Source organism: Montipora foliosa, chromosome 8 (assembly GCF_036669935.1).
Source record: "Montipora foliosa isolate CH-2021 chromosome 8, ASM3666993v2, whole genome shotgun sequence".
In the NCBI taxonomy this organism is placed as follows: Eukaryota; Metazoa; Cnidaria; class Anthozoa; order Scleractinia; family Acroporidae; genus Montipora; species Montipora foliosa.
The window spans coordinates 5,802,301-5,812,300 of record NC_090876.1 but is presented as its reverse complement, the minus strand read 5'-3'; the positions used below and the strand labels follow the sequence as shown (position 1 = coordinate 5,812,300).

Genomic DNA, 10,000 nt, shown 5'->3' with positions numbered 1-10,000 from the left:
TGAACCTCGACTCAGTTCAGAGTCGAGGTTCAGGGGAATAATTAGCATTTTGTATTGTTCAGAACAAAGGAAAATGCAAATTATTCCCCTGAACCTCGACTCAGTTCTTTTGTTGCTGCACAATTCGAAACTAGCCTATTGATAATACAATAATTTTGCCCTTTGTGAGAGCCCATGCGATTATGTATACTAATCAAACGCTTATTTTTAAGGGGATCCAAATCCGCTATGACACCGGTTCGATTCACAACATTTTCGAAAAGGTACGTGCAAAGGAGAAAAACATTCATTTACTTTGAGCAAATCACTTCGGAAAAGTTCTGGTGTGAATTTCCATGTTAGACTCGCAAATAATGGGCCCTCTGCGTTTATTTCCTCCAATTTTGCGAGAAAGCGTTATCACAGTGGCTTTAAACGCGGGCATTTTGTAACTGTAAACGATTGGATTAACGAGGGAGTTTGCCGAAGAAAGAATGAGAGCAAAACCCTCTATAACATCGCTATCCGTACTTAACATCGTAAAACATAGCGATTAGGTAAGCAAATATGGGTGGAAGCCAAAAGGCAAATGACAATCCAATAACAGCAAACATAGTTTTCGACAATTTAACGTTCTGTTGAATTAACATTTTTTTTTGAGCTTCCAAGGAAGGATTTGGCGTTTTTAAACGCTTCCTGATTGTCAGGTAGGATCCCAAGATCACGGAAAGAGAGGTAAAAGCCGTCGAGCTGATGACTAAAGCGCAATGTTTCAAGGATATTTTTTCATAAACTCTGCAAACCTCCGCGGCCATTGTACAGAAACCTCCTACCCAAACAAATGCGATGCAAGTAATGTACGCTCGGGTGGTTGCTACTCCGTGACGAAAGGGCCAGAGTATAGCATAAGCGCGCTCCAAGGAGACCACAAGAAGAGTCAGCAATGAGGCTGTCGTGAACAAAATAAGGAAACCCTCGCAAAGGTCAGCCGCAAGCTTATGCATTGCCCGATTCATTGGAATCAGTCTTATTGTCGCATGAATGAATAGCGTTGCTCCAACTAGAAAATCAGCGACGCCAAGGTTGAGGAGTAAAGACCAAGCTCGTTTCAGTGAAGCTCTTTGATGCCAAAAGACAAAAACCGTAAAAGCATTCCCGATGCAAATGAAAATTCCTTCGATTGTACTAAGTGAGAAAAATGTCCAAATTAGTGCTTTGGACATCATGTTTTGGAGTAGTTTTTCACCCGCAACAAGCTCTGAGATCAACGAATTAAAATGGACAGGATCGCAGAGTCAGTCATTCTCTGTTGATGTGAAAAGTTCATCAATGGACAGTTCTCATGCTATAGCAAATTAATTAACTCCGCTGTCAATACTTATTCGGATACGAGATTACTATTTCCCCTCATTTCAACATTGCTTTTTGGTATTAGTATATTGTTTTGGCCGACTTAATTAAACTACGTTTGTTGTTGAATTTTCATTAAAGTTTTTCAATACCAGCAGTTTGCTCAATTGTCGCAAAAGGAAGTGTGACGAAGGGTTAGCTGGAGGCAATAAACAAGTTTAGCATCAAATTTAATGAAACTGCTGTGGCATAATTAATGAAAAAAATTCCTTGATGAAGCTGCAAAGTAACAGCTGTCCATTTCAGGTAATTTGTTTCAGAGCTAATTATTAGTGGAACTCAATCTCTTTAAATTGTCAGACGCATCAGTTTGGGTGCTTTCCGCGGCTGATGTCTTTTGCGTAGGAAATACTTTCACAGTGGTCGTTTTTGGAGTAAGAGCTTCACGAAGAGAGGTTGCTATCCACTAACGAACCTTGCAGTTACCGATTCTCTTCAATCTGAGAGCAACCGACATGACTGGTTACAAACAACCACCAAGGCCATAACTGAATCGCCGAGGAGTTTCTACCTGTAACATACTGTCGGCACCCTGTCGGCACCCTGTCGGCATATAAAAATTTAGATCTGGCACGTGCACATGCAGTTCTCCCTGTTTGGGTGCGTTCAACTCGCCCAAATACTTTGCCTGGATTTTTTTTGTTTTGCCCCACTGTGGATGTGGAAAATAAGGTAGAAAACTTGGTTAAGATGAACGATGCTTACGGTTGGTTTGAAAAGGGAAAAAATTTGAAAAAGACAAAAATTCCCATTGACGTCGGCAAATAGAACTGATTATTATTAAGTCAAAATGACTTTTGTGCGTTAGTTTGATTTGCCGATGATCCTTGCTCATATAATGTGTTTAGTATTCTTCAAACTCCTCTTCCTCCTCTCTGCACCCATTTGGTGGGTCGGAAACTTCTCCATAATCCCTCTCCAGTGCAGCCAAATCTTCACGAGCTTCAGAGAACTCTCCTTCTTCCATACCCTCACCCACGTACCAATGGACAAACGCACGTTTGGCGTACATCAGATCAAACTTGTAATTCAAACGTGCCCAGGCCTCTACGATAGCTGTTGTGTTACTTAACATACACACAGCACGTTGAAACTTGGCCAAGTCTCCACCGGGGACAACCGTGGGGGGCTGGTAGTTAATTCCAACCTGAAAACAAAAATAAAGTTAAAAATCAATTTTGCGACATTACACAGTGGCCTAAAGGCAGCAATATTTGTAGCTGACGATAGACATATTAAGAGATCACAAATGTAAAATGGAGAAGTGATCATTGCACTAAACTGGACAATTAAAGTAATTGTTACTCCTTTGTACACACCTGAAAAATTCAGGTGGCTCCAAAGGGATTCAAAGCCTGATCTCTGCGATGACGGTGCATTGCTCTACCAACTGAGCTATGAAGCCATGCAGTTGGGAGGAGGTCAATTTCTCGGGCTCATTAATTTGTTCCCTTGAAGGACTTTCTTTTCTTCCGCTCATCGAGTCCTTCACGAGAACAAATCAGGCTGGAGCCAAGAGACAATAAGCCGCGGCTTACTCTGGCCGCGGCTTACAAAAGACGCGAACACCCCGTATAAATGGTACGAAATCTACGTTCACGGCTTTCTCAAGCCGCGGCTTATCCTGGCCGGGGAGTTTATACTCGTATAAATAGGTCCTTTTGTGTATTATGTACGCCGCGGCCAGAGTAAGCCGCGGCTTATTATCTCTCGTATAAACGGCCCTATTTAAACAATAGAGTGTTTCTTCCGCGCGCCAGTTGAAAAACAGTCAAAACCCACTTAATGCAGGTCAATCAAATATTTATTCATGCGTACAGGCTGTCACAAATGTCAATAATTCGCAGCGTACATTGGCTAAAGAATAGCGTACAACTGTCAACTGTTTTTTCAGCGGACGACTACTATCCATTCAGGTATTTTCCTCCGACGGGCACTATTGGCTGACAGTGTCTCTCCGCGGACGAACACTATCGCGTCACGTGATCAATTTAAACCAATAAGAATCGGAGAAAATTTAGTGGTGAACTATAATGTCTAATAGTATTATTAGCCGTTACTGTAATAATTTTGCGATTACTCCAAGTTGCTCAGCCTGGAAAGTATGAATACACATTCCAAGAAAGAAACTGATTGGTGAGAACGTTGTAGATATTTAGAGAGAAAACTGAAAATTCATCGTCAAGTGCTCTCGTCCTCCAAATTTGATCATTTCATGTCGTTGTCAAGACGAGAACGCCAAAGAAATAAATCATTAAATTGTCCAGATAAGTCCGACGATTACGTCTCCATTTCGTTCACGTCTATAACCCGCGCTTCAAGATACATTCCTTTAAGATCACAAATACACCAGAGAGAATTTAGTTCACAAATACTTTGAAGCCAGTTGGGCACCAGTCCACAAACTGAATGGTTCTTTTGGTCTTGATTATGGCAATGGCTGCATTCACATCCTTTGGTACCACATCACCACGGAACAGTAGACAGCAAGCCATGTATTTGCCGTGACGTGGGTCACATTTCACCATCTGATTGGCTGGCTCAAAACAAGCATTGGTAATTTCAGCAACTGTAAGCTGCTAATGGTAGGCCTTCTCAGCAGAGATGACAGGCGCATAAGTGACCAATGGAAAGTGAATACGAGGGTAGGGCACCAAGTTGGTCTGCAATAACAGCAACATTTAATTAAGGGTTAAGAAACAATTAATCTTCTAGTATCAGAAAAAACAGCGAGTGTTTGAGAGGAACCTGAAACTCAGTCAAGTCAACGTTAAGTGCGCCATCGAAGCGCAGTGAGGCAGTGACGGAGGAGACGATCTGGCCCAGCAGGCGCTTCAAATTGGTGTAAGTTGGCCTCTGGATGTCCAAGTTACGACGGCAAATATCATAGATGGCTTCATTGTCGACCATGAAGGTGCAGTGAGAGTGTTCCAAGGTGGTGTGAGTGGTCAGAATGGAATTGTATGGTTCCACTGCAGCTGTAGCAATCTGAGGTGCTGGGTAGATAGAGAACTCCAATTTGGATTTCTTGCCGTAGTCAACAGACAGACGTTCCATAAGCAGAGAAGTAAAACCAGAGCCAGTTCCACCACCAAAGGAATGGAAGATGAGAAATCCTTGAAGGCCAGTGCACTGGTCAGCCTTAGCAAAAACAAACAATTTGGGAATATTAAGGAAATGATATTGTGAAATGAAGGAGATGCACGATTTAAATTTAAAGACCTTCAATGGTTGGCCTTTTAACCCTTAACTGTTGTTGGTGAGAGTGCAAAGCCTATTTTAAGGTGTCATGTCCCGCAGAATCAGGGTAATTATCTTTTCCTTCGGGCATCGATGCCGCCCTCCACTCCCTCCCCCTACCCTTTTCCCCCACCCTCCCCTCAGTCAATTGCATTTCTTTTTACTGTTGTTTTAGCTTCAGCACACCATTTTCATAGAAAATCCATTTAAGCTTGTTCCTAGCAGGAAAAGCTCGAAAAACAAACGAAATCGCGTGTACAGCTATTCTTGCCATTGGAGTTTTAGACAGTTACAGTAGCGCTTCCAATTGTATATTTATAGAAGCCTTACTTGAAGTAATAAATAAGAATTCGTGCATAGTTTCGGCCGAGGTACCGATTTTCTGATCTTGTCAAGAACGATATCAATCATTTCTTTTCCAACTGTGTAATTTTCTTTTAACGTCCGAGGAAATTAAATGAGGAAGCGCTCCGCTTTATATTCCATGTGATTATTTCAACTTCGTTCCCTTTTTTCCCAAAACGAACGGAAAGGTCCTGGGAACGAGGTTGCTGATGAGTACAAGCAGTAGCCCATCATCCCATGGGCTTCTGGTACAAGCTTTCTACAATCTGGGCTCAGTTTTGTTCAAAGCACGATTTAGCTAATTCCAGGTTTGAGTGAAATTTGAGTCCAGTTTATAATTAGTTACTCTTCCATAAAAATATTTCCAAAAGATTTTCATCCTAAAGTTTTGACTGGAATGAATTAAACTTTACTTTTAGCATAAAATTTGATTTTAAAAAACCTCAACGAGCGACATGAACATTTCGATAAGCTTCTAATCCAAGGTTAGCTTTAACCGGCTTTCGAACAACCAGGCCCTGAAGGGAAATCGAATGGAGACATATGCTATTTAAGTTTACTTCACAGCCTTAACATGCTTATGAATTTCCATATTACTGGGTTGCCTATGGGCAAACCCAGTCGAGGTCTGCGTTTAGTTTGTTTGTTTTCTCTTTTTTTTTTTTTTTTTTTTTCCGTGTCGGTAAAAGTCTTGCCTGTCACTCCCCTGGTAAGTGGTGTCTTTGTGTATAGAGCCTTCTGTGCGTATTTTCTTAGGATCGAGAGGGTAGTGGAACTGCGTAGATTTCTCTGGTGGACACAGTAGAATCATTAACTTAGCCTGCAATGGCGTCGAAAGTCATGCAACGCAAATGGCGTTTTAGTGGATCCTTAAACAAAATATACCCTTATGGAGCTCAATAATGGAAAGTCAGTTGGATAAACTAGGCATGAATCTCAAAAGCGACGAGTACTGGACTTCGACAACAATCTATCGCCCGTCGAGACGAAATCAAAGTGAGCAGTATTTACCTGAAGTACATGGTAATTTGACACAATTGAGTTTCTTGTCTTCACGCACGCAATGAAATAGGAAGAGGTTTTCGCCTCTAAGAGCAAATATGTTGTTTGTTTCAATAAAATTTTCGCTGGAAAAGGATTCTGTGGTATTTTCTGCCTTTGTGAATTATAATATCATGTTGTGTATTGAATTTTCGAGGTTAAGGTTCAAATGTGATATGGGAGAAGTTTTTTAGTATTGCTCTGTAAGCAGGAAGGGTTCACAGGCCTGTTGGAAGCGTTCTTGAGTTTCAACAAAATGAGCCCCAAAATCAGTGAAAACTTGTGACGCAGATGAATAATAAAGTAGCTGCTATTTCCAAAATGATGGAATACCTGGTGATAAATAACGTCGTACGCGTCTTGGAGAGTAAAAAAAAAAGACTTTGCATAAACAAGAGTTGGGCGATTGTCATCTTTGTTTTGACTTCGCTCATTTCATTGTCAAACTTTATAACACTTGACAGAAAAAGAAACTTACAAAAACCCGGTATCTTGCCATCATTTGACACAGATGCTTCACTGTTTGGCGAGTAAACATGCCGCGGTAACTTAATCACGGCGCCCGCTGAATTCCGGCCATGCCACTTTTGATTTTGCGATTTATTTGAACGTAGCAAAAATCTCCCAAAATGTTTGTCGCTGATCGTAACTTTTTATATTCTATATTCACGGTTCAAAATTAATGTTGTTTTCATGTCGTAAATATTTTATTCTCGATCGACCGTCCGGGAAACTTCCTTCTGCTCTTTCTGAAAACTGTGTATCAATATTTATTTGCTTTTTCATCAATATTTGTTTTGCATAAAGCAAGCTAACAGAATCTGTACCTTGCTGAGTTCGCATTTGTTAGCGTTAATAGTATTTTCGGTCAGATGTTTCTGTTTTTTTATGAGGGGTTTATTGTTTTGGTCTCCCATCCCAACACTAACCCCGCGAAACAGGGCTTGGCTTCAGTGAAGTTTTAGTATTACAAAGTTTTCGGATGCTCATAGGGCACACTTGTGGTGAAAAGAAGTTGTGAGGGAACTTGAAAATTATCAACATGTCAGCCCATAAGCCAATGTTTCTCGCTTCTCTTTTATTTATTATTCTTCAGAGACTGGAATGCTGTATTTCAATACCACACAATTCAGTGCCTTCTGATTTTCTGTAGCACGTACCACAGGCAAGCCAGTGTATGCTTCACAGAAGCATCTAGTTTGATTTGTTTTTGCTTTAAATCTACAAATTATTTGCTGGTTAGATCTCCCAAGATCCGGCGCTTCAATTTTGTTCAGCTTGCCCTTGCATAAGAAAATGTCTACAAAGAAAATTTAGATTAATTTGCTTTGTTTTAGATGTCCCAGTGCGCAATTTGCGTTCCAGTATGGCGGTTTTTGTACAATGTGATCATTGTCCTGCAAAGGGCCCATCAGTTCTCAAAAAAAAAAGAAGTTCTGGCTTCGCCTCCCATAACGTTATCTTACGTCCACGAACGTATCCTGCTTTTTCGATCCGCTTTCCTGGAAAATCGTGAGATGGGGTTTTCAGAACCTTCACAGTTTAGAAATTTGAAAAATTGCTTACCATTGTTGCCGTGTATCCAATGTCTCTCAGCGCCAAGGCCGCTACCTAGTGCCCTATGGCAATTCTTCCTCAGGTACGTGAAAAAGACGAGCAATAGAGCAGAACAATATTTTTACCTGGGTTCAATCAAGGATTCCAGCTAAGACTTCAAATCTTTACTCCGATAATTAAATTCGAAACTCTCCCTCTAAAGTACGGTAAATGTTTTGAACTATTGGTAGTCACTTGTCTCGACAAAGGTGATAAATAATAAAAGTTCAGCCAAAAGAGTGGCAAAACGTCCATCGAGGTACCGCAGCAGGTTCCACTTTAATGTTCTCAATTCACGACAACAAGTGTAACAGACAACAATTTGTGGGGTCATGGGGTTAGAGGTGAAGCACTCCCATTAGCAGGTCATCAAAAGGCAGGTTACTGAATTGTCCGGCAAGGAGAGGTCGCGACCCTCTCCAACGGATTATAAATCCCCAAGGCTATGACAACAAGTTGGCAATGCAAGATTACAAACCTCGCCAAGGGGTTGCAATCTCTAAGGCCACAATCCTGTAAAGAGGGTTACAATCCCTCACATGAGCTCGAGGGGAGGTCCTTATCCTGTCTAGGGTTTCGCCCCCTGCTTTCTATGGTAACCGTGCGTGGTCAGGCACACAACCCTGTTACGGTAAGTTTGTGGGGCAAATGGTGACCCACGTGGGAACACTTTATCCCCACCCATATTTTATTTCACATGATTGACTAGATCATTATTTTACAAAGCGTAAAAGGGGATTTAATCATTCGTATTAGAAAAGAGTGCCACTGACATGCAAACACTGCACGAGTCCATGTTAAAATATAGGTCATTAACTGTAACAAAACCACAGACAGTTTGCAACTAATTGCCCATTACATGACCTCGGACATGCTATTGAGGCACCTGGCATGAAAAGAGGGAGGGACGGTGTAGATGCTTCCGCGCTTAAGTGTTTTCGCAATAAAGGCAGAATTGGAATGACACATTAGCAAAGGTCGGACTTTGGCGTACTAGTCCATAAGCACGCGGCACCTAGATTGCGATTGGATAATAAGTGACGTTCACGTGAGTCGAGGTCGCTCTGTAACAGACAACAGAATATAGCCTTGGCTCAATTACATATCCCTCGCATATCCCTAGTTAATAGACCAAATCGGCTAACTCAAAATACAATACACAAAGAATCTTAAAAGTGTCCCCTGTGATAAAAAAATAACTTCCTTATCTTCTTCCGTTTTTTTGAAAGTGCGTTTGCTTCACACCTGACTGGCAAAATTTTGAGCTTTGATTTTTATCCAAAGGCCGTTTACTTTGACTGGGTTCTTTCATATTCCAATATCCACTAGACTAACGAGACAAGCCCCCAGAAAATCGAATTTTTTTAGAGTATTGACATAGTAGTACCCAGCAAAGCAAGTAAAAGCTAACCGTCTTCAAAGTGGTTTTTGGACCTGAATACTGTAGATCAGCGCGGCTTTGCTTAGAAACGCTATTTCTTGTTGAACAAAAGCTCTAATTCTGCCTGTTCTCATTCTTTTTACAGTGATAAGCTTGTCATATTAAGATGGGATATTGCGTCGTGTAATCGTAAGGAAATGTCCAATGTCAGTTTGACGGATTGCCATTGGTGTTAACCTTGGAGGGCGAAAAGTGACGTCATTTACTCACTAGCTTAAAATTTCAGCTTGTGAATGCAGCTTATTATATATGCAAAACGCGAGTTTAAAAGTCGGAAAGCCCAGACCTCCCGTGCTGTATATTAATTCTACACACACATTACATCAGTTCTTAAACTAGTGAACCTTTGGCGAATTTTCTCCTCGATCCAGCTCTTTCAAGATTTTAAAGTTAGTAATGGCGGGCCATTAAGTAGGAAAATTCCAGTTAAATAAACAGGTGTCTTTTTGAAATCAAGGCTTAAAACTTTGGTCGCTTAATGTTTAGTTAAAGGGGTTATGCCACGTTATTTTAGGGTGTTTAGGGGAAATCTTTAGTTAATCACGAGTTTTAAACTAGAAAATGGCAATGTGGAATCCCATTACTGATAAAATTATCATTACATCACAAACAAGATGATTCTGAGCAAAAACAACCTTTATCCAGGCGATGCCATAAACTTGAAAACGTCGGGCCCAAGTGCAATCCATTTCAGTCTTGTCCATTTGTGTCCATTCGTGTTTCACTTTACTTTTGCTGTATTTCCTTTATGCTGTTCAACCGTTTAATTGCAATGTGTCATTCTACGTTTTGGGCATTTTGGGCGTCATGAAATGACATTATTTTGTGTGAACCCTTTAACAAAGTTTTGAAATCCAAAGAAAATAATAATAATTGACTTTTTCGTCACGGTGGCACTTTAACCCCGAAAAGTTTGAATTGGGTACAATAGTGAGTTAGCCAATAAAC

General features: G+C 40.8%; 2 pseudogenes; both read right to left on the bottom strand.

The window, feature by feature from the left end:
* Positions 1-1,927: 1,927 nt before the first annotated feature.
* The window catches only part of LOC137968208 (tubulin alpha-1 chain-like), a 30,084-nt pseudogene continuing 22,011 nt past the window's right edge, over positions 1,928-10,000 (bottom strand).
* LOC138012401 (ATP synthase subunit C lysine N-methyltransferase-like) overlaps positions 7,933-10,000 on the bottom strand; it is a 43,073-nt pseudogene continuing 41,005 nt past the window's right edge.